This window comes from Canis lupus, chromosome 1, assembly GCF_048164855.1.
Source record: "Canis lupus baileyi chromosome 1, mCanLup2.hap1, whole genome shotgun sequence".
NCBI classification, from domain to species: domain Eukaryota; kingdom Metazoa; phylum Chordata; class Mammalia; order Carnivora; family Canidae; genus Canis; species Canis lupus.
In genome coordinates this window covers 100,360,666-100,384,398 of record NC_132838.1, presented here as the reverse complement: position 1 = coordinate 100,384,398, position 23,733 = coordinate 100,360,666, and the positions used below count along the sequence as shown (strand labels likewise).

Genomic DNA, 23,733 nt, shown 5'->3' with positions numbered 1-23,733 from the left:
TTTAGCATATGGTCTCCAGCTCACATGAGCAGTGTGGTCATGAAATTATAATATGGACCTAATGGGGGATTATATTGTGGCAGAGAATGGGAGATAGCATCAAGTCATTGAGCCTAAGGCATGTCTAAGAGAGTGACACTCTATAGTAGGTTGAGGCAGAAGGAGGCCAGTTGGTTGTATATCTGTGGCAATGGGGTGGGTGTGGGTTGCTGTTGTTTGTTTGTTTTCTGGACAAGGTGAAAGAACTCTTCAAGTGGAAGTATTTGCACAAGGGTTCTGGCGGGATGGGAGGGTGTGGGTGACTCCATTCACCAAGAAAACCAGAGAATCAGGCTTTTTAAGAACTAGGCAATGGGAGTTTAGCTTTGCTCATCGCAGCAACTGGCAATTCAGCAGAAACAACAGAATATTCCCAGAATGAATTGAATTGCAGGAGCCAGCCTGAGCATGCCCCACCACCCTCAGCATGTGAATACATATAAACACACACACACACACACACACACACACACACACACACACACATCTGGTCTTCCATTCCCAAATCCACTGTAGGACTCACAGTTGAGGAGGGTATGGCCAAGTGACTGAAGGGAGGTTCAGGGTGGTCCATTCCAATGGGCCTCATTCAATCATTTCATTCAAATGCACAAGGCTATCTTGTTAAAGTCAGAGCCTTGGACTTCTCTCCATTGAATGGCTTTCCTCAACTCCCCCAGCCCTCAGACTGCTTGGGGAAGAGAAGGGAAGGGAGGGGAGGGGAGGGAGGGAAAGGGAAAGGGAAGGGGAAGGGGAAAGAGGATGTCTGAAGAACTCACCTTGTCTGGGGGCCAAAAGAATCCCTTCCTGGTTTCCTAACCCAGGAAACCCCAATAAACCCTTTGGGAATCATGGATGTGGAGGATGACATCTCACTTTAATGCCTTCCAGGGTGGGGGTGTATCAAGGAGGGCGTGGCATGGTGTGGCCTGCTGAGTCTGAGGGACACTTAAACACTTGATGGTGGTGTCTTAGGGTTCAGAGGACAAACACAGGCAGAGAGTGATAAGGGCAAAGGATTAAGGGAGGCCTGGCAGGGGACAGCTCTGACTCATCCACCCTGGGTGAGGGCCCAGCAAGCACACTCTTTCCTCTAAAGCAACACCAAAAGTTTACTGGTTCTCCATCGACCTGTCCTCCCTCTTGCACCCACTTCCCAAGGGAAATCCTCAGTCTCATTCGACATATTCACTGGCTGTTTCACAAGCCACCTTCTGTCTACTAAAAGAAGGAAGGAAGATGGACAAACATGAACCAGCCTGACAGATGGCACTTCCTCATGGGGGGGCGGAGGGGGCTCACCAGACAAATGGTAACTCTGAGCCATGATCCTAGGGTTCTTGAAAAAATGAAATGGAAGGAGCACATGGCCGGCTTAGTCAGAAGAGCACTCAACTCTTGATCTTAGTCAGGGTCATGAGTTCAAGTCCTACCTTGTGTCTAGAGATAATGAAAAATGAATGAACGAATTTGTAAAAAATTATGTATGGGGTGCCTGGGTGGCTCAGCTGTTGAGCATCTGCCTTCATCTTGGAAGAAGCCTGCTTCTCCCTCTGCCTGTGTTTCTGCCTCTGTGTGTGTGTGTGTGTGTGTGTGTTTCTCATGAATAAATAGATAAAACTTTAAAAAATTTCAAATTAAAATTAAAAAATGGAAAGGAAAGATAACGTGGTGAGGAGGATGTAAACGTACCTAATACTGCTGAACTCTAGGCTTAGAAACAGCTAAAATGCTCCATTATAGGTGATGTCTATTTTTAACCACAACTTAAAAACAAAACAAGACCCACTGTCCTTGGCTCAGAGTAAGGGAATTCCTGGGTCAGGTTGGAGGGGGTCCTGTCATCCGCAGTGTGGAAAACCAGGGTTCAGCAATATGGAATATTCCTCTCCAGGTAGACAGATGTGGTCACTGACATCATCCCTGTACTGGTGAAGCAAGAAGGAAGCATTTCAAAGCACCTTATAGGGGCACCTGGGAGGCTTGGTCGGGTTAAGCATCTGACTCTTGGTTTCATCTGTCAGGAGGTGGCGCTCTTGACTCACCTGGTCAGGCTGTGGGGACCGCTGTAGGGAAGGTATCAGGCCAACAGTTTCTAAGGGGTTTGATTGGCTCCAAAAAGTCGATCTGACTTTCTCCAAGCTGTCTGATCCTATCTGAGTCTATGCATGTGTCTTAAGGATGAGATTCCAGGGGCACCTGACCTGCTCAGTCAGTAGAGAACACAATCTTGACGTCAAGGTTGTGAGTTTGAGCCCTATGTTGGGATTAGAGTTAATTTGAAAATTAAAACCTGAGCAGGGGGGAGGGGCGGGGGAGGAAGAAAAAGAAAAACAGAAGCCTTTCTTTCTACTCAAGGCCTAGGTAATACAACCAATCCTTCCAACGGTGTCTGGTTACCATGTCAGTCAAAAGTACCTGGCCTCAAAACTACGAATAGCTACCATTTGTTTCAACATGGATAGACCTGGAGGGTACTATGCTGAGTGAAGTAAGTCAATCGAAGGACAAACATTATATGGTTTCATTCATACGGGGAATATAAAAAATAGCGAAAAGGTTTAAAGGGGAGAGATTAAATGAGTAGGAAATATCAGAGAGGGTGACAGAACATTAGAGACTCCTAACTCTGGGAAACGAACAAGGGGTGGTGGAAGGGGAGGTGGGCGGGGGGATGGGGTGACTGGGTGATGGGCACTGAGGGGGGGGCACTTGACGGGATAAGCACTGGGTGTTATACTGTATGTTGGCAAATCGAACTCCAATAAAAAATACACACAAAAAAATTGCCATAAAAGAAAGAATACTCACTGAGAGAATACTCACTCAAGAATACTCACTGAGAGAATACTCACTGAGAGAATACTCACTGAGAATACTCACTGAACTCTGGAGGGTCACAGGTAGGGAGAAAAGATAAATATTTTAATTTGTTGACAAACAATATTTTCATAAGATTTCTATAAGTTACAGATATCGCTAGAGACAAAGTTTCCTTCAATCTGGAAGAGCAAACATGAGGGGATCAACAATGTTTTGAACAAGAGTCATTAAAAAAATGGTCATCATTGTCCTTCACTCATTCAGCTCCATGTTCCTTTTTGTTCTGTTTAGATGCAGCTTTTTCATTAGTTCTGGCAATTCCTACTGGAGTTTTATGATCTCAGGGTGACCAGAAACCGGTATTTGTCAAAAGTCCTTTTCGTGAATCTTCTGGAAGCTGGACCATATTTTTGCAACAGCATCAGAACAACAAAGACCTGATAAGAGTACATTAGAATGCAGTCGAGAAGAAAATTTGATTATTTTTTGTAACACACAGCATTTTAACAATACGAATGTTGAGTGAACAATTCAAGTGATGACACTCAAGTGAACAGTTTGAGGGATGGCACTGTACCAGGACATGTTACAACTTTAGGAATTTCATTTCGTTTTTTGGAACACCAACAACATTCATGCACCCAATAGAATCTAAGAGGGCTTATTATTATTTGTTTGACAACGCTTCTCATGTGACTTCACATAGCAGATAAACTACATATATTAGTCAAGAGACTCTATTTAGGGTTTGACTTTCTGGGAATCTGTTGAAAATCGATGAACAAATGAATTAACAAGCAAACAGGCAGCCAGCCAGCCAGCCAGCCAAACCAATCAACCAACCAACCAACCAACCAACCAACCAATATCTCATAAGGTTTCAAGGCATGTGCCTGCAAAGGATCACAGGTCATTACAAAACTGAAAACTTCAGTATCTGTTTCGCCAAGGTGGCCCTAGGAGATTCTACAGGTTATAGAGTGGTCACCAAAATGTAGCTCCTTTAATATTGAGAAGTTTTCACTCTCTTATGTAGGTAAGGACTGGATAAAAATGAATATAAAAACCTTGCTGTTCTGGGCATGTAAAGAAAAAAAAAAACATCGTCTTTTCTTCTCTGTTCACAATCTCTTCTCAAGAGCAGACTACCAATGCAAGAAAACCTTGTCATTTTAACAGAGAAGAGCCAAATTTAAATATTATACCAGTGTACTTGTAAAATTCACTTCTCCCAATCTCAGTCCGTCCCAACCATGCATACAATTCCTTTTCAAAAAGTCTCCTTCAGGGACGCCTGGGAGGATCAGCGGCGGTTGAGCGGGTGCCTTTGGCTCAGAGCGTGATCCCGGGGTCCTGGGATCGAGTCCCGCATTGGGCTCCCTGCATGGAGCCTGCTTCTCCTTTTTGTTTTTCTTTTTAGGATTTTATTTATTAATGAGAGAGAGAGAGAGAGAAAGAAAGAGAGAGAGAGAGACACGCAGAGACACAGGTAGGGGGAGAAGCCGGCTCCATGCAGGGAGCCTGACGGGGGACTGGATCCCGGGTCTCCAGGATCACGCCCTGGGCTGAAGGCGGCGCTAAACCGCTGAGCCACCGGGGCTGCCCGCCTGCTTCTCCCTCTGCCTATGTCTCTGCCTCTCTCTCTGTGTCTCTCATGAATACAGAAATAAAATCTTAAAAAAAAAAAATCTCAAAAATCTCCTTCAGAAACCCCTTCCACAATGTCCTTTGTCGTCCAGAGTTAGTCTTAAGTTTTCTTTCTCTAAATAGCAAGGCTCTGGGACACCTGGATGGCTCAGGGGTTGAGCATCTGTCTCTGGCTCAGGGCGTGATCCTGCATTCCTGGGATCCAGTCCCATATCAGGCTCCTTGCATGGAGCCTGCTTCTCCCCTCTCTGCTTCTCTTTCTGCCTCTCTCTGTGTCTCTCATGAATGTTAGGTTTTCTTTTAATGATGGGCGGAGAAAATTAGCAGAGCCAGGCGGTAGGTTCGAGAGTGCTTTAATGGGGAGTGCTCCCAGGCGAGGTTCTGAGTCAGGGAAGTCGCACCCAGGCAAACCGCAGGGGCGTTTATAGTTTTCGGCGGGGAAGATGGGGGCGGGGTGGCATTCCGGTTAGGGCAAGTGTTGGGGGGCGGGGGGGGGGGGCGAGGTTTGTAAGCTAAGTTAGGGTAGGGCGGTAAGGCAGTGTTGTTGGGAGGTTGGGGGCCTCGGGTTGGCTGTTTTGAGGTCCCCAGTCTCGCCAGCCCAACAATGAATAAGTAAATAAAATCTTAAAATACAAAAAAATAGCCAGGCTTATTTTAGGACAGAATTATTTTCTTTTCCCTCAATAAAAAATGTCTTCTCATGCCTTATACCTCTTCTACACGTTCCTACCTTCACACACACGGAGATGTTTTCCTTATATTTTCCAGTAGTCTTGATTCCATGTGGCAGACTTTTAAAAAAATTGTACTTATTTACTTTTTTTTTTTTTAGAGAGAGAGCACTGTGTGAAGCGGAGAAGGGGGAGAGAGAGGGAGGAGAGGAAAGGGAGAGAAAAAGACGCAGAGACATAGGCAGAAGCACGCTTCCCGCAAGGAGCCAGAAGCCCGAATGGATCTCAGAGGCCCCCTGCCCCTCCTTGATCCGGCCCTGAGCAGAAGGCAGATGCTTAACCGCTGAGCCGCTCAGGCCTCCCCCATATGGCAGACTGTTAACTCCTAGAAACTTCAGTCTCTGGTGAAAAGTCAGTAGGAACCAATGGCACACTCTCTATTGTACCAAAATTCTTTATTTATTTATTTTTTAATTTTTTATTTATTTATGATAGTCACAGAGAGAGAGAGAGAGGCAGAGACATAGGCAGAGGGAGAAGCAGGCTCCATGCACCGGGAGCCTGATGTGGGATTCGATCCCGGGTCTCCAGGATCACGCCCTGGGCCAAAGTCAGGCGCCAAACCGCTGCGCCACCCAGGGATCCCATACCAAAATTCTTTAGAATGGCAAATGTATGAATACATGTCATAGTTTTAGAAACACAGTGTGTGTGTGTGTTTGCGTGCGTGTGTGTGTTTATGATACAATTTTAAAGAAAGCATGAAACATGTTTACTAACACACCTAGGTATCTGCAGTTTTCCAGAATAAGACAAAAAGAATAAAGAGGGGAGGGAAGAAAAGGTGGGGGGAGGAAGGAAAATACAAGGAAACAAAACAAAAAACCACCTTGGGTGTCTTAGTGACTCATGCCTTGGTATTTTACCTTCTGTTGAAAAGATGTAGGCATCAGATGACTTCAACCCAATTTGTCAATTAACCTAGCACAACTTCAAAGTTTCAGGTCATCAAAGATTTTGGAAGCTGTTGTAAAGGTTTACATATAAAAACCTTTCTTTCTTTCTTTCTTTCTTTCTTTCTTTCTTTCTTTCTTTCTTTCTTTCTTTCTTTCTCTCTTTCTTCTTCTTTCTTTCTTCCTTTCTTCTTTTTCTTATTTTTTTTTACCTATTTGCTCTTAACAACGAAAAGTATACGAGACAGTCAAAATCGACCATTTTAAGTCGTTTCTGTGGGCAAATCATAACAGGTACAACTTAACTAATCCATTGAAGTAACAGCAAAGTTGAGTAGGACCATCCCTTGGGCCTGGACCCTCCAGGATCTGGGTCAGTCTGGGTGGAACAAGGGCATAAGTAGTTCTCATTTTCTTTTTTGTGCCTCTTGTATAACAAGAGAGCAAACGTGGTTTCTTTGTATAAAGGTGACGGGCCTATTTCTTTCACCTCCATTCCAGGCTCACAAACTGTGACAGGAGCACAGCACATCCCACCACCCACCCCAAGGGCTCGTAAGGCAGACAGAACTGAAAATCAAGCAATTTTACGACTTGATGGGGCGGCGGGGTTGGGGTGGGGTGGGGAAGAGATAAAGCTGGTTATCTGTATGGTGTGTGATGTTGATAGCTCCAAGGATACGTCTTTTCAAAATAAACCAACAACCTTGAATTGGCTTGAAAGCCATATGTCACCCCTGTGTCCCCTAAAAAGTCAATGTGGGGATCCCTGGGTGGCGCAGCGGTTTGGCGCCTGCCTTTGGCTCAGGGCGTGATCCTGGAGACCCGGGATCGAATCCCACATCGGGCTCCTGGTGCATGGAGCCTGCTTCTCCCTCTGCCTGTGTCTCTGCCTCTCTTTCTCTCTCTGTGACTATCATAAATAAATAAAAATTAAAAAAAAAAAAAAGTCAATGTGTTTCCCACTCCCACTGTCAGGTTCCCGTGGGAAAGTCTGAAGTAGGCAGTTTAGGTCCAGGAGAGCCCTCAGGGCCCCTTCCAGCTTGCTGATTTGGGAAGTACTCCAATGTGAACCTCAGAAGGAGGTGGCCCAATGGCTTGGGGTGATTTTTGCTCCTTGCTGGGGGTGGGGAGGTGGGGGGATGGTGGCGCTGGAGGCACATGGGATGGTAGAGGAGTTGATCACTCCAGACACGGGAGTGCTGAAACAGGGGGAGGAGGAGGGGAAGACCGGTGAGGGGGAGACGGAGTTGGGGGAGCTGGGGATGGAAGCAGAGATTTCAGGGTAGTTACCTGCAGGCAAGCCCTGAGGCAGATTTAAAGTGTTGGTTTTTTCTTTTTAAAGATTTCTTTATTTTTTCATGAGAGACACTGAGAGAGGCACAGATACAAGCTGAGGCGAAGCAGGCTCCTCTTAGGGAGCCCGATGCGGGACTGAACCCCAGGACCCCAGCATCAGGCCCTGAGACCGAAGGCAGAGATGTTCAACCACTGAGCCACCCAGGCATCCCTCTTTTCCTTTTTCTTATCTGTCACCTTCCACCCTTCTGCCTCCACCTCCACCTGTTCCTTCATCTCAATCTCCTGTCTTTTCCTCCTGCAATACAGGCTTCGTCTGTGGTGACTTTTAGCACTCTGAAAGAGGTGGAGGAGCAGGCAGTGGGTTGGGCATCGCTTCTGGTGCTTGTGCTTTGGGAGAAGTGGGTTTTGGATTGCTGGCGTCTGCCTGAACTTCTTTCCCCTCTTCGTGATTTTGACTATTGAGAATTGGGAGGTCAGGTCAGGTGTGTAAAATTTTGGTCTATCTTTATCTCTCTGGACCACTTCTTGGGTCCTGTCCCATGAGGCATCTTTCTGATGGGGTGACCTAGAAGTCCGAATGTTAAGAATTTCTATTTCTTTTCTTTTTAAAGATTTTACTTATTTTTGAGAGAGAGAGGCTGAGACATAGGCAGAGGGAGAAGCAGGCTCCATGTCAGGAGCCTGATGGGGGACTCAACCCCAGGACCACAGCATTCTGCCCTGAGCCAAAGGCAGACTCTCAACTGCTGATCCATCCAGGTGTCCCAAATGTAGGGAATTTCATCCCAGATCATGGGAACTTGTAAAGCGTTGGGGCTCGTCTTTATCTTTCTCAACTGTAGGGTGCCCTATTTTTAACCACGCCTGCCTTTCAACTCAAGAGCTAGAGTTCTTTTCAAATGGATGTTAGCATTAGCTTCTGGAGGCAGAAGAAACTTCTCCCATATAGAACACATAGGGACACGCAGACACAAAGAAGATGCCAACAAACTCTAGCCTTTGTCTCACTCCTATTTGTGGAGAGGTTATGAAAGACCTGATGTTCCAATCTCCCCATTTGATGAAAACAACTCCAGTTGCCAGGTCGCATGACCACATCTGGATCCCATCCATCTGTTGTTTTCCATTTCCAATCAGAACAGGGCTGGTTTCGTGCAAAGATACCAAAAGCTGCAGCAACAAATCAACCCAAGGAAGACCGGAGTATCTCCCCGAGCGAGCTGAGCGCTGGTTCCTCCCCCAAAGTCGGGACTTTCCTGATGGAACCAGAGGGCTTTCCAGGTTCTGGTCCCTTGGCTGGCCTCATCGCCAGCTTTCTGTAATTGTAGACAGCATTCAGGCATGTGCAAAGAACCCCATTCACCCCATTGGGCCATCTGAGCCTCAGGCTAACCTTCCACATGACCTAGGTAAGTGAGCACTTGCAAGTAAGTATAGGCCCCCTAAGCATCATATGGGTAGGGTAGCCAGCCCGAGCTTTCTATGGCTGGCTGGCGGGGGGGTGGGGGTGGGTGGGTGGGGGTGGGGGTGGGGGGTGGGTGGGGCGGAGGTGGGGTGTGTGTGTGTCATGTGCTCAACCTTCGGTGCAGGGTTCTATGGGGTCTGGTTTTGTTTGGTCTGGTTTTCTGCATGCACCTGCCTGTGCATGTGCATTCTCCATAAAGAGATGGGTGTCAAAAAAGAAAAAAAAAAAAAAAGAGATGGGTGTCCACATGAGGAGGAACATTGTAAAAACTGGACAGTTTATTTTCTGTTTTTAGTACGTGCAAGGCTTAGAATTTGAACCTTCTGGGGAAGGCTTTCTTTTGTTTTCTCATCTTCAGTTTTGACAGGTTGCTTTTTAGTGATCGATCGATTGAAAAAAAATTTTTTTTAAGATTTTATGTTTACGTAATCTCTACACCCAAGGAGGGCTGACCTCGCAACCCCAAGATCGAGAGTTCCATATTCTACCGACAGAGCCAGCCAGCAGCCAGGACCTCTTGACCGATTTTGTTTATTTGCTTGCTTGCTTATGTATGTATGTATATATACATACATAATATTATATTAATTATTAATATATGCATACATAATGAATATGTCATTCATCCATTTTAATTAATCATTCCTTCATGCATTTTTAAAAGATTTTCTTTATTTATTCATGAGAGACATACAGAGACAGGTGGTGACAGAGGCAGAGGGAGAAGCAGGCTCCCTGTGGGAGTCGGGCTCCAGGACCCCAGGTCACGACCTGACCCCAATGCAGATGCTCAACACGGAGCCACCCAGGTCACTCTTTCTTCCTTCCTTCCTTCCTTCCTTCCTTCCTTCCTTCCTTCCTTCCTTCCTTTCTTTCTTTCTTTCTTTCTTTCTTTCTTTCTTTCTTTCCTTCTCTTTCTTTCTTTCTTTCTTTCTTTCTTTCTTTCTTTCTTTCTTTCTCTCTTCTTTCTTTTCTTTCTTTTTTCTTTCTTTCTTTCTTTCTTCTTTCTTTCTTCTTTCTCTTTCTTTCTTTCTTTTTATTTTTTCTTTTTTTTTCAAGATTTTATTTATTTATTCATCAGAGACACACACACACACACACACAGAGGCAGAGACACAGTCAGAGAGAGAAGCAGTCTCCCTGCAGGGAGCCTGATGTGGGACTTGATCTGGGACTCTAGGATCATGCCCTGGCTGAAGGCAGGCACTAAACCGCTGAGCCACCCAGGGATCCCCCTATTTCTTTATTTTTAATGGAAGCAGACAGGCAACATGTGTTCAGACATATGGACAGAAATAGTGCCCGTGTGCTGAGGTTTTTCCGAGCCCTTTGGGCTTGGGTCAGTGGGAAAGCCAAGGGAACAGGGCTGAGAATTCAAGGCTGAGAATTCCCTTCCTCCATATTCATTTCATAGATACTTGATTGAAACTGCTATTGTATGGCAAATTTCTTTCTATATTTGGGTTCTAGCAAGACCCAGAGAGCTAAACTCCCAACCTCATGAACTTAAAGTTGCAAGTTGGATGCAGAGAAAGGAGGCAGGCAGGCAGGCAGGGCCGGAAACAGGCACTCTGGTGAGTCCAGCTGTGACAAATATGGGATCGCAGGGTGGCTGGGATCCAGCCTGCTCAGGATCCACCTGGGCCAGTAGCGTTTCTCAACTCAGGAGGAGCCTTGGGGATGTTTTCTCCTCCTCCGGAGACATCTGCAACTCTAGGGAGCATGCCCCCCATCCCCAGCTGCCAGCGCCTTCTGAACCACCCAGAACACACTGGTTCTGGTTCCAGGTCCAGGTTGGGTTCAAGCCCCAGGCAAGGGTGCACTTGGAAATGTCATCCGAGGCATCCTGCCGCCCTCACCCCCAAAGACCCGGGATTCTGGACAGTGGGAGATGTTCCCGATGGGATGTAGAAATGTCTGCAAACCGAAACCCATCCTTCCTGTGTCATCTCCCCACGACCTGGCACCATTTGTGGAGAGAGACCTTTTTTTTTCACCGCCACCTCTACAGCAAACAAAGGCAGTCCTCAACACAAGAACAGTCAAATGAGAATCAGTCCCATCTTAGCCTATCCCTAGAAGGGTATTGTAGGATGTGTCTAGAGATAGAAGTAGAGCACAAGGTTGTGTGTGGGACCCAGAGGAACGTGCAAGACCGTGGGTTGCAAAGGTGAGTAAGAGGAGTGGACTAGGGACGCCTGGTGGCTTAGCGGTTGGGCATCTGCCTTCAACTCTGGGCGTGATCCCAGGATCCAGGATCATGCCCCTCTTCGGGCTCCCTGCAAGGAGCCTGCTTTTCCCTCTCCCTATGTCTCTGCCGCTCTCTCTGTCTCTCATGAATAAATAAATACATCTTTAAAAATACAAACAAACAAACTAGGGCCTCCTGTGTGGCTCAGCAGTTGAGCGCCTCCCTTCAGCCCACAGCATGATCCTGGAGTCCCAGGATGGAGTCCCATATTGGGCTACCTGCATGGAGCCTGCTTCTCCCTCTGCCTGCGTCTCTGCCTCTCTCTGTGTCTCTCATGAATACATAAATAAAGTCTTTAAAAAAAAATCTCAAAGAGTCTCCTTCAGGGGATCCCTGGGTGGCTTGACGATTTAGCACCTGCCTTCGGCCTGGAGCGTGATCCTGAGGTCCCAGAATTGAGTCCCATGTCGGACTCCTTCATGGGGCCTGCTTCTCCCTCTGCCTGTGTCTCTGCCTCTCTCTCTCTCTCTCTCTCTCTGTGTCTCTCATGAATAAATAAAATCTTTAAAAAAAAAAAGTCTCCTTCAGAAACCTCTTCTGCAATGTCTTTTCTTTTTTAGTTTAGTAGATTTAGTAGGTTTAGTAGAAATCATGCTATAGCCATGAATCCTACATCTCCAATTCGATTATAGAGAAATGCTTGTAGGGAAGCTGTGTTTGTATCTGTTCGGCCGTATCATCACCCAATGTGTAGGAAGGATATGATTCCCACTCCTTCTCAGCCAGTGAATAGTTGAAGTATATTGTTTGTGGTTACCAGAATTATTATGGTAATGAGGAATATAAGAAGATATTTGAAAAAAAATTTTTAAAAAAAGAAGGTATTTGAAGAATTGATTGATGTAAGGGTCTGAAATGCATGTATCATGTGGAAAATTCTTTTTTTTTTAAAGATTTTATTTATTTATTCATGAGAGACACAGAGAGAGAGAGAGAGAGAGAGAGAGAGAGGCAGAGACACAGGCAGAGGGAGAAGCAGGCTCCATGCAGGGAGCCCGACGCAGGACTCGATCCCAGGTCTCCAGGATCAGGCCCTGGGCCGAGGTGGCGCTAAACCGCTAAGCCACCCGGGCTGCCCCATATGGAAAATTCTATAATTGATCATGTAATGATGAGTGCTACTGGTACGAAGATTATTGGGAAATAGTCTAATTTGAAGCTTAGGATTAATTTTATAGTTTGAATATTCAGTGTCAGATTGAGATAATTATCTCTTGCCCCAAGTAAATATTATTGTAGGAATTATGCTGACCATGAGGCTATAGGAGGTAATGGTTTTTACATAATATGGATATAGTTTGTTTTTATAGAGTTCAGTAGTAGTTAGTATAATTGGTAGAGTTAACATAACTAGAGCTGTTATAGAGGAAGCAAATAAGTTTATTACTTTTATTTGGAGTTGCACCAAATTTTTGGTTCCTAAAACAAATGGATTACTTATATCCTGTAAAAGTTGAAAAAGCCATGCTTTTATGCAGGGAGCATGAGTTAGCAGTTCTTGCATACTTTTCGGTAGACAAAAAGATTTGAACTTTTATTATTAGATTCACAATCTAATGTTTTTATTAAACTATGTCTGCAGTAGATTGGCTCTAGAATTACTTTAGGATTGAGTGATAAGAGTAGTAGTGGTAGGGTAGCCCGGGTGGCTCAGCGGTATTGCACTGCCTTCCGCCTAGGGCGTGACCCTGGTGTCCCAGGATGGAGTCCCTGCGTGGAGCCTGCTTCTCCCTCTGCCTGTGTCTCTCATTCTCTCTCTCCCTCTGCCTCTCTCTCATTCTCTGTGTCTCTCATGAATAAATAAATAAAATCTTAAAAAAAAAAGTAGTAGTAGTAATAAATGTAGGGTTATTAGGGCGTTTTCTCATGTAAAGGATGGTTTAATGTTTTTAATATGGTGAGTGTATTTAACGCGTTGTGTGGTGATTAGTATATATAGAGAGAGTATAGGGTGGTAATGATAATGTTTATTCCTATTAGAATAATGGTGAAGTTGGATCATGAAAATGAGGCTATCACTACAAATAGTTCTCCGATTAAGTTAATTGTAGGGGGTAATGCTAGGTTAGTGAGACTTGCTAATAGTCACCATGCTGCCATTAAGGGAAGGAGGGTTTGAAGTCCTCGTGCAAGAATTATAGTTCGACTGTGGATTCATTTTTAGTTTGAATTGGCTAGGCAGAACAGCGTAGATGATGTTAGGCCATGCGCAATTATTAAGGCTGTTGCTCCTATGTAACTTCATGGTGTTTGAATGAGAACTGCCACAATGACAAGGGCTATATGGCTAACTGAGGAGTATGTGATTAAGGATTTTAGGTCTGTTTGATGTAAGCAAATTGAGCTTGCTATGATTATGCTTCATAGGGTTAATATTATGAATGAATATGCTATGAAGTTAGTTAAGGGGTTTAGTAGGGTTGTGATTCGTATTATACCATACCCTCCTAATTTTAGAAGTATGGCTGAAGGACTATGGAGCCAGCAATGGGAGCCTCTACATATGCTTTTGGTAGTCATAGGTGAAGTCCATATAGAGGTATTTTTACTATGAATGCTATCATGCATGCTAGTCATAGAAAGACATTGGATCAAGAGTTTGATAGAGGTTGGATTCAATATTGAATTATGAGGAAATTTAGGGAGCCCATGGTGTTTTGTATAAAGAGTAACACTGGGCAGCCCGAGTGGCTCAGTGGTTTAGCGCTGCCTTCAGTCCAGGGTGTGATCCTGGGACCCAGGATCGAGTCCCATGTCCGGCTCCCCGCATGGAGCCTGCTTCTCCTTCTGCCTGTGTCTCTGCCTCTCTCTCTCTCTCTGTCTCTTATGAGTAAATAAATAAAATCTTAAAAAAAAGAGCGTATAAAATAGGAAGTAAAGTCCTGTGTTTAGTCGTTCAGTTTGATTTCCTCATCAAGTAATGATAAGAGTTGGGATTAATGTGGCTTCAAATAAAATGAAAAGAGAATTAGTTCTGTAGCAGTAAATGTTATGATTAAGAATAATTGAAGTGTGATGAGTATAGAAATATATAGTTTTTTTTCTAGTTAAAGGTTCTTTGGATAGGTGGGATTGGCTTGCTATTAGTATGAGTGGTAAGTCATGTGAGTGCTAGTCAGGGTGCTGATAGGGAGTAGAGGAAAAATAGCAGTGAGAAGTTGAGTTTATTGTCGTTGGGTTGATTTAGATATGATAGGCTAATTAAGCTAATTAGTAGGCTCTAGGTTGTATTAATTCAGATTATGTTGGATTTTGACATTCATGCTAGTGAAATAAGTATTATGGTGGGAATAATAATTTTTAGCATTGTAGAAGGTTTAGATTTTGTACATAGTAGGTACCATAGGTGTTAGATACCATGACTACTAGAGACAATCCTAGTGCTGCTTAACGAGTGGCGAATACCAATAGGACAATTGTTATTATGCTAGCTAATGTGAAGTGATTGTTTAGGATAGTTACTGATATTATTACAAATAGGAATAATATCATACCTTCTAAGCACAGTAAGGATGATATTAGATGGGATCAATAGAGGAGTATGCCTATTAGGGAGAGAATAAATGCCAAGAAGATGTTGATGTATACTATGGACATGATAATTATGAATTTAATCATAGTTTAATGAGTCAAAATCATTTGTTTTAATTTAAACTAATTATCATATTCAGTTCATTCTAGACCTTTTTCGGTTCATTCGTAAGCTAGGCTTGCAGCCAATGGGGAAATTAGTAATAGTGCTATAATTAGTATTGTTGTTAGTTTATTGGTCTGTGATGCTCAAGAAAGTGGGAAAAGTAGTGCAATTTCTAAGTTGAAGAGTAGGAATGTGCTAGCTCCTAGGAAAATTTTTATGGAGAAGGGTAGACGTGCAGATCCCATAGGGTCAAAACCTCATTCATAGGGACTTGCCTTATCTGCATAAATATTTAGTTGAAGTCAGAATGCAATTATTACAAGTAAAGACGCTAGGGATACATTGATAATTAGGGTTAATATTATACTTATTACTTCTTTTCAGGGTTTATCTGAAACTAATTGATTGGAAGTCAATTGTACTAGTTGATGCTAGAAAAGTAGGATCCTCATTAGTAAATAGAGACGTATAGGAATAATCAGACTACATCAACAAAATGTCAGTATCATGCAGCCCCTTAGAATCCAAAATGGTAATTGGATGTAAAATGGTAATATAATTGTTGAAGGAAACAAACGATGAGGAAAGTTGAGCCAATAATTACATGTAATGCATGGAATCCTATGGCTATGAAGAAGGTAGAGCCATAGACTCCATCTGAGATAGTAAAAGATGTATTCGGAAGCTTGAAGAAGTCTAAAAGAAACACCTAGGGAGATAGTGGTGAATAGGGCTTGAAGTATGTGTTTGTGGTTTCCTTCTATAAGGCTGTGGTGGACTCAGATAAGGGAGACTCCAGAGGCTAAGAGAACTGAGGTATTGAGTAGTGGAACTTCAGGGGATTAAGGGGAATGATGCCTATAGGTGGCCAGCAACCAGGGTTGGAGCTAAACTAGAGTGGTAAAAAGCTCAGAAGAATCCTGAAAAGAGGGCAGCCCCGGTGGCGCAGCGGTTTGGCGCTGCCTGCAGCCCGGGGTGTGATCCTGTAGACCTGGGATTGAGTCCCATGTCAGGCTCCCTGCATGGACTCTGCTTTTCCCTCTGCCTCTCTCTCTCTGTCTCTCATGAATAAATAAATTAATTAAAAAAAAAAAGAATCCTGAAAAGAAGAATACTTCTGATACAATATATAAAATTATTCCGTAGTGCAGTCCTTTTTGGACAATGGGAGTATGGTGTCCCTGGAATATACTTTCTCAGATGACATCTCATCATCATTGATATAGTTAGTGTGTTGGTTGTCAGTCCTAATGCTAGTAGGGCTATTAGTTAAAGTGAAATCATATGATTAGGCCCGAAGTTATAAGAAGGGCTGAAAGAGCTCCTGTCAGTGGTCATGGGCTTGGATTTACTATGTGATAAGCATGAGTTTGGTGGGTCATTAGTTGTTATCATGTAGATATAAGCTCACTAGTAGGGTGAAAACATAGCCTTGAATTAAGGCCACAGTGAATTCAAGAATGGTTAATAGAATTAAAATAATAAAAGTAATGAGAGCTGTAGTAGTACTAATATTTATTAAAGCAAGAGTAGCTCCTCCAATAAGGTGAATTAATAGGTGATCTGCAGTAATGTTAGCTGTTACTTGTACTGCCAGGGCTATGGGTTGAATAAATAGACTGATAGTTTCGGTAATTACATGTATTGGGATGAGGGGGAGGGGTGTTTCTTGGGGCAGGAAATGCGCTAGGGATGCTTTTAGTTTTGTATCGAAAACCAGTACTAACTGTCCCTGCTCATAGGGGCACGGCTTTTCCCAGGTTTATAGATAATTGTGTGGTAGGGGTAAATGAGTGTGGTAATAATCTAAGTAGGTTAGTTGAGCCAATGAATAGGATAAGTGAAATTAGTATAAGAGCTCAAGTTCATCCTTTATGATTGTGGATAGCTAATATTTGCCTTAATGTTAGTTGAATTAATCATTGTTGAATGGAGACGAGACAATTGTTGATTAGACAGGTGAGGGAAATAGGATACTTGGAAATATAACAATTAAGATTACAATAGGGAGTCCTATTATTGTTGGAGTAATGGAAGAGGTGAATAAATTTTTGTTCAATTTGTTTTCCCAAGGTGTAGACTATTTTGATGGTTTTATTGATTTTAATCCTGGATTTTCTGGATAATAGTGTTTTGAAATTTTTAGTTGAAATATAATGAATAGGGTTAAAACTATTGAGGGAATTGTGATGAATCAAGTTGATGTATCTAATTGTGATATTTCATTGAGGAGAGGCTTACACTCTCAGTCTTTAACTTAAAAGGTTAATGTTTTATAGCTTCTCAATGATTTTATAGTATTAAGGCAGATCAAATTTCAAAATATGAAAGAAGGTTTTTTTTTCATTCTCTCATCTTTGGGTTTGGCATGTTGTTTTTTAGGGATCGATCGATTGAAAAAAATTTTTTTAAAGATTTTATGTTTATGCAATCTCTACACCCAAGGTCGGGCTCGACCTCACAACCCCAAGATCAAGAGTCCCACACTCCACTGACAGAGCCAGCCAGCAGCCAGGCACCCCTTGATTGATATTGTTTATTTGTTTGTTTGTTTGCTTGCTTGCTTATGTGTATATTCATTCATTTAAATTAATCATTCCTTCATTCATTTTTTAAAGAGGGAGAAACAGGCTCCCCGCGGGGTGTCCAATGCGGGGAGTCGAGCCCCAGGACCCCAGGATCACCACCTGATCTCAAGGCAGATGCTCAACACGCAGCCACAGGCATCCCTGTTTCTTTATTTTTAAGGGAAGCAGACAGGCAACTTGTGTTCAGAGACATGGAATTAGAGACCCCATGCTGAGATTTTTCCGAGCCCTTTGGACCTGGGTCAGTGTGAAAGCCAAGGGAGCAGGGCCCAGAAACATTCAAGGCTGAGAATTCCCTTCATGTCACAGATGCTTGATTGAAACTGGTATTGTATGGCAAATGTCTAGCAAGACCCAGAGAGCTAAAGCTTCCAACCTCATGGACTTAAAGTTGCAAGTTGAATGTAGAGAAAGGAGGCAGGCAGGCAGGAGTCCAGGGGTGACAAATATGGAATCTCAGGGGGGCTGGGACACAGCCTGGTCTGGATCCACCTGGGTCAGTAGCATTTCCCTGACTCAGGACAGGCGCCAAAGAGGAGCCTTGGGGGTGTTTTTCTCCTCCTCCCAGGGACGGGGACATCTGCAATACTAGAGGGCATGTTCCTCCCCTCCCCCCACCCCCCCACCGCTGGTGCCTCCCAAATCACCCAGGCTGCACCAGTTGTGGTTTCCGTTCCAGTTCCGGTTTCAGCCCCAGGCAAGGGCACACTTGGAAATGTCATCCTAGGTGTCCTGCTGCCCTCACCCAAAAAGACCCAGGACACTGGAGGGTGGGAGCCATTCCCAATCGGATGTAGAAATGTCTGCAAACTGAAATCCGTATTTCCTGCGTCATCTCCCCATGACCTAGCACCATTTGTGGAGAGAGACCCTTTATTTCACCGACACTGCTACAGCAAAAAAGGACAGTCCTCAACTCAAGAATGGTCAAAGGAGAATCGGTCCTGTCTTAGCTTATTCCCTAGAGTGGTATCAGAGGGTGTGTCTAGAGATAGAAGTAGAGCATGAGGTCGTATGTGGGGAACAGAAGAACATGCAAGACCGTGGGTGGCAATGGGGAGTAAGATGGGTGGACTAGGGACACCTGTGTGGCTCTGCAGTTGAGCAGCTGCCTTTGGGTTGGGGTGTGATCCCAGGATCCTGGATCGAGCCCCACATCGGGCTCCCTGCGAGAAGCCTGTTTCTCCCTGTGCCTCAGTTTCTGCCTCTCTCTGTGTCTCTCAGGAATAAATATAAAATCTGTCGTAAAAAAAAAGGGGGGGGTGGATTGGCATGATCATGATTAGCTGGGAGGTGGAGTCATTGGCCCTTGCTACTGGTGACCAGATTCCGGGCTCAAGGGCAGAAAGAGCACAAATCTCAAGAGCGAAGACTTCCTCCCTCCCCCACAGCTGTCATCCAGCGATGACCCCTTCCCTTGGGCCGTCCAACAGCAGCTCCCTTCTTGTTAATGGTCCTTCCACTAGTTCACCTACGGAAACCTTGTTACGACTTTTACTTCCTCTAGATGGTCAAGTTTGACTGTCTTCTCAGCACCTTGCCAGGGCCATGGGCCAACCCCAGGGCCAATCGAGGGCCTCACTAAACCTTCCAATGGATAGTAGCGGCGGGCATGTGTACAAAGGGCAGGGACTGAATCAACGCAGGCCTATGACCAGCACTTACTGGGAATTCCTCATTCGTGGGGAATGGAAACCAGAATACTGTTTTGAACTCTAGACTCTGTTATTTATTTATTTGTTTATTTATTTATTTATTATTTTAAAATATTTTATTTATTCATGAGAGACACACACACAGAAGCAGAGACATAGGCAGAGGGAGAAGCAGACTCCATCCATGCAGGGAGCCCGATGCGGAACTCGATTCTAGGACTCCAGGATTACACCCTGGGCCGAAGGCAGGTGCTAAACCGCTGAGCCTCCCTGGCATCCTGAACTATAGACACTTAAAAAGTAGCAGCAGGGCAGCCCAGGTGGCTCAGCGGTTTAGCGCCGCCTTCAGCCCAGGGCATGATCCTGGAGACCCGGGATCCAGTCACACATCGGGCTCCCTGCATGGAGCCTGCTTCTCCCTCTGCCTGTGTCTCTACCTCTCTCTCTCTCTGTGTCTCTCATGAATAAATAAATAAAATCTTTTAAAAAAATAAAAAGTAGCAGCAACAGCAATGAAACACAAGCACCCTTCCAGCTTCCTCCTGAGAAGCACAACCCCTCCCATGCCCCTGGAAGGTGCCTTGGAGGGGAGTGCCAGGAGGGAGTGAATGATACTCTTATCTTCAAGGACAGGAAGTTGAGCATGAGCATGAGAATGCTGGACAAACAGATCTTGTTATTAAAAAGAAGAAAAAAGAAAGAAGAAAGAAAGAAAGAAAGAAGAAAGAAAGAAAGAAAGAAAGAAAGAAAGAAAAGAAAGAAAGAAAATCCTTGTGTTCTTTTAGCCTCCCCACATAGTTGAGTTACTCTTCCACAATCTCTTCTCTTTGTTCAACCCAATAGACAAGCATTTGGGTTTGCCACTCCTCGGGGTCTTTGTTTGCTTAGGATGGCTCTGCCATGTGAAGCTTGTCAGGGACAAACTGGTCTGCTCCTTTTCCCCATTCATCAGTCTGACTTCAAGGTCATCCTCCGGGTCAGGGCCCCAGACGCTGAGAAGGTGGAGGTCAAGATGGTGCCCCTGGGGACACTGTTCTTTCCTGCATCTTTGGTTCGGACCTCCTTCGTGGCCTTGCTTGCTCCCTTCCGGTTGCCCTGCAGGCTCTCAGCCACCATCTCCAGAAAGGGCCTGGATAGGGATAGGGGTGATTCCTTTGCGAGCGGGACATGCTCTTACCAGAGGACCCAGTGATCCCACTCCTAGGGATCAGTCCCGCAGAACCCAGAGGAGGCGAATGTGGAGGGCCATCGCGTCTCTGAATCCTCTGCCTGTCTAGCTTGTCGAGGTCATGTGCACACCCATCAGAGACAGTTCTGGCTCTCAGAAGCTTGTTGATCCTGTGTGGAGGTGCAGGCTCCTCCAACTGAGTCACAGCCAGGTGCCCTGAAATACGTATCCTTGAAAAAGCAATGTGAGGTCTTCACCTGTGACCTCTCTTCTGCTGAGCAGTCTTCTGCTCAGCTGCCCTCTGAGTGGAGGAAATACCAGTAATGCACATAGTTTAGCCAAATGAGGAAGGATTCCCTAGAAAGAAAACCCTTCAAGTGTCTTGATGTTCAGTCAATGCTTTCCACCTGCTAGACATCTTTCCAGCCTTTTGATTCACCTGACTTGGATTTCTCTCTTGTTCGCATCTCATCAGTAGCTTTCATAGTGCTCAGGATGTAGGATGTACAGGGAACAGTTTTCATCCCTGGGTGGATGGATGTTGTGAAGTGGGATCAGCAATTCATACAGGTAAGAAGAAGGCTGAGAGAGAGGCTCAGAAATGAAACCCTTAAAAGCCCATGGCCCAGGTACAGCTGGGTGACTTAGCAGTTGAGCACCTGCCTTCAGCCCAAGGTATGATCCTGGAGTCCCGGGATTGAGTCCCATGTCAGGCTCCCTGCATGGAGCCTGCTTCTCCCTCTGCCTGTGTCTCTGCCTCTCTGTGTGTGTCTCTCATGAATGAATAAATAAAATCTTAAAAAAAAAAAAAAAAAGACCGTTGGTGGCAATGGGGAGTAAGATGGGTGGACTAGGGACGCCTGAGTGGCTCAGAGCATCATCCCAGTCCAGGGATCTGTCCCGCATTGGCTCCATTCAAGGAGCCTGTTTCTTCTCCCTGTGCCTCTCTCTGTTTCTTCTGCCTCTCTCTGTCTGCCGCGAACAAATACATAAAATCTGTCGTTAAAAAAAGGCGGGGGGGCGGGGAGGATTAGACACGATCAGGGTCAGGTGGAGGGTGGAGTCGGTTCATCCATGCTACCAGCGATCAGATTCTGGTTCCGACCGCAGAAAGCACAAGTTACGAAGGTGGGGGTGGGTTGGGAGCCCCTTAAGGGTGGTCAACCCAGGAGCCGGGAGACCCCGCCGTGTGGTCGCCCCGCCCCCGGGAGACCCGAACTCGAACCAACCAGCTGAGACACTTGTCATCTGCACCTCGGAGTTGCTGAGGGGGGGCGGCTGGACAGACTCTGGCGAAGCCACCACCGCGACACCCACGAGATCGCTGGTCGGCTGGCTCGACTGGGAGGGAGGGAGGAAAATGGGCGAAACGGCAAGCAGGTGCCATCCCGCCTCGTGTCCCCTCTAGGAAAGGGTCCGCGCGGCCGATCCCAACGGCGCCCACGCGCCTGTCGGCAGGAGACCCACCGACTCTCCCCCTTCCCGGTCCCAGCCCCGGGCTGAGCGCCCCGGTGGGCGGGAGACGGTTGGCGTGCCAGCTGCCCTAACGCGGCGGCCGCTGAGCGGTGGTGCGCACCGCTCCCCACCGATCCCCGCGACCCGGTTTCCTCCCGGGCCTCAGGGCTGGGCTGGGCGCCTCTCCCCACCCCCGATGGCCAGCCAGCCAGGCCAAGGCGGCACGGTTTGACCTGGCGACCACCAGCCGCGCGGAACAGCCAAGGCGCGGAGGACCACCCGGGAAGCGGACCCGCAGGAGGAAGGATGGAGCGAGGAGGGGATGGCTTCAGGCCCCCACCCCACCCCAGTCTCCCGCAGCGGCAGGGTTGGCGTGTGGGCGAGGAAGACAAACACTTGTGTTCTAGGGCTGACTTTCAATAGATTGCAGTGAGGGAGCTGCTCTGCTACATATGAAAATCCAACCAAGAAGTAGGTCATCTACGAATGGATTAGCATCAGGTTCCCCACCAACGTGCATTGCGTGAGGAGCGAGGGGATGGCCCCCTTTCTGGCTGTGCCCTGTTTCCCTGGAGGAGGGTCTCTCTGCACAGGACCCCTGCCCCGATGTGCAGTGGGGCACACCACACCCTGCTATGTGGGGTGCCCGGCCGCTTGCGGGGACAGTGGGGGATCAGCTATCCAAGGCCAACCTGGGCTCAGGGGTGCTGCCTGACGGTTCTGACTGGGCGGGATTCTGACTTAGAGGCATTCAGTCATAATCCCACAGATGGTAGCTTCACCCCCTTGGCTCCTCAGCCAAGCAAATACATGAAAAGCCTGGACCTGCGGTTCCTCTTGTACTGAGCAGGGTTCCCATAGCAACAACACATCATTAGTAGGGTTAAACTAACCTGTCTCACGATGGTCTAAACCCAATTAGGTCTAATTGTTCCCTATTAGTAGCTGAACAATGCAGTGGTTGGTGAATCCTGCTTCACAATGATAGGAAGAGCCGACATCGAAGGATCAAAAGGCGATGTCGCTATGAACGCTTGGCTGCCACAAGCCAGTTATCCCTGTGGTAACTTTTCTGACACCTCCTGCTTAAAACCCAAAAGGTTCAAAGGATCCTGAGACCCCGCTTTCACAGTCTCTATTCATACTGAAAATCAAGATCAAGTGAGCTGTTCCCCTTTTGCTCCACTGGAGGTTTCTGTCCTCCCTGAGCTCACCTTAGGACACCTGCAGTTAGCATTTGACAGGTGTACCGCCCCAAACTCCCCACCTGGCACTGTCCCCAGAGCAGGTCTTTCACAGCTGGCGCCACCAGGCACTTGGCACAAGAAGCAAGGGCTCGCCCTCCTACCTCACGGGATCAGTGAAAAAATGATAAGAATAGTGGTATTTCACCAGCGTCCCACAAAGCTGGCAGACATCACCCCGCCCCCTCGCCCCAAGGGCGCCAGGGCCTCCCACTTATTCTACACCTCTTAAGTCTTCACCGTGCCAGCCTAGAGTCAAGATCAAAAGGGTCTTCTTTCCCCGCTGATTATGCCAAGCCCTTTCCCTTGGCTGTGGTTTCACTGGATAGTAGGTAGGACAGTGAGAATCTCGCTCATCCATTCCTGGATTCATTCCTGCGAGTCACTAATTAGATGATGAGCGTTTCGCTACCTTAAGATAGTCATAAGTTACTCCGGCCGTGTCCCCATGCTTCATTGAATTTATTCACTTTGACATTCAGAGTACTAGGCAGAAATCGCATGGCGTCAACACCTGCTGCAGGCCTTCACGATGCTTTGTTGTTGTTTTTTTTTAAAGATTTTATTTATCCATGAAGAGAGAGAGAGAGAGAGGCAAAGACACAGGCAGAGGGAGAAGCAGGCTCCTTGCCGGGATCCCGACGTGAGACTCGATCCCGGGTCTCCAGGATCACGCCTTGGGTTGAAGGCAGGCGCTAAGCCACCAGGGCTGCCCCACGATGCTTTGTTTCAATTAAACGACGACAAGAGCGAGGGCGGGGGAAGACTGGGACGACAGAATCCTTGCCTCCTGCAGCTCGACACCTCCCTGAGCGCGCGGCGGGGTGCGCTGGGT

At 46.1% G+C, this 23,733-nt stretch overlaps 2 long non-coding RNA genes across 9 annotated transcripts in view; one reads left to right on the top strand and one right to left on the bottom strand.

The window, feature by feature from the left end:
• LOC140642181 (uncharacterized) overlaps positions 1 to 23,733 on the top strand; it is a 46,761-nt gene that overhangs the window by 3,900 nt on the left and 19,128 nt on the right. Inside the window, exons 2-4 of one of the 5 annotated variants that reach the window (XR_012038717.1) lie at positions 3,154 to 3,898; positions 8,573 to 8,844; positions 23,458 to 23,687. This is a non-coding gene — a long non-coding RNA (uncharacterized lncRNA). Of the gene's footprint in view, positions 1 to 3,153; positions 3,899 to 8,572; positions 8,845 to 9,312; positions 9,518 to 23,457; positions 23,688 to 23,733 lie in introns of those variants that run through there. The other 4 variants (XR_012038716.1, XR_012038715.1, XR_012038718.1 and 1 more) reach the window with 4 other exon arrangements.
• LOC140642202 (uncharacterized) lies at positions 2,933 to 21,638 on the bottom strand. Of its 4 annotated transcripts, none has more exons than XR_012038719.1 (3): positions 21,429 to 21,638; positions 6,107 to 6,407; positions 2,933 to 3,299 (listed from the first exon to the last, which is right to left on the bottom strand). It is a non-coding gene; the product is annotated as an uncharacterized lncRNA (long non-coding RNA). The 4 variants fall into 4 exon arrangements; XR_012038722.1 differs by having other exon boundaries at positions 21,454 to 21,638; XR_012038721.1 differs by having other exon boundaries at positions 6,107 to 6,354; positions 21,429 to 21,636.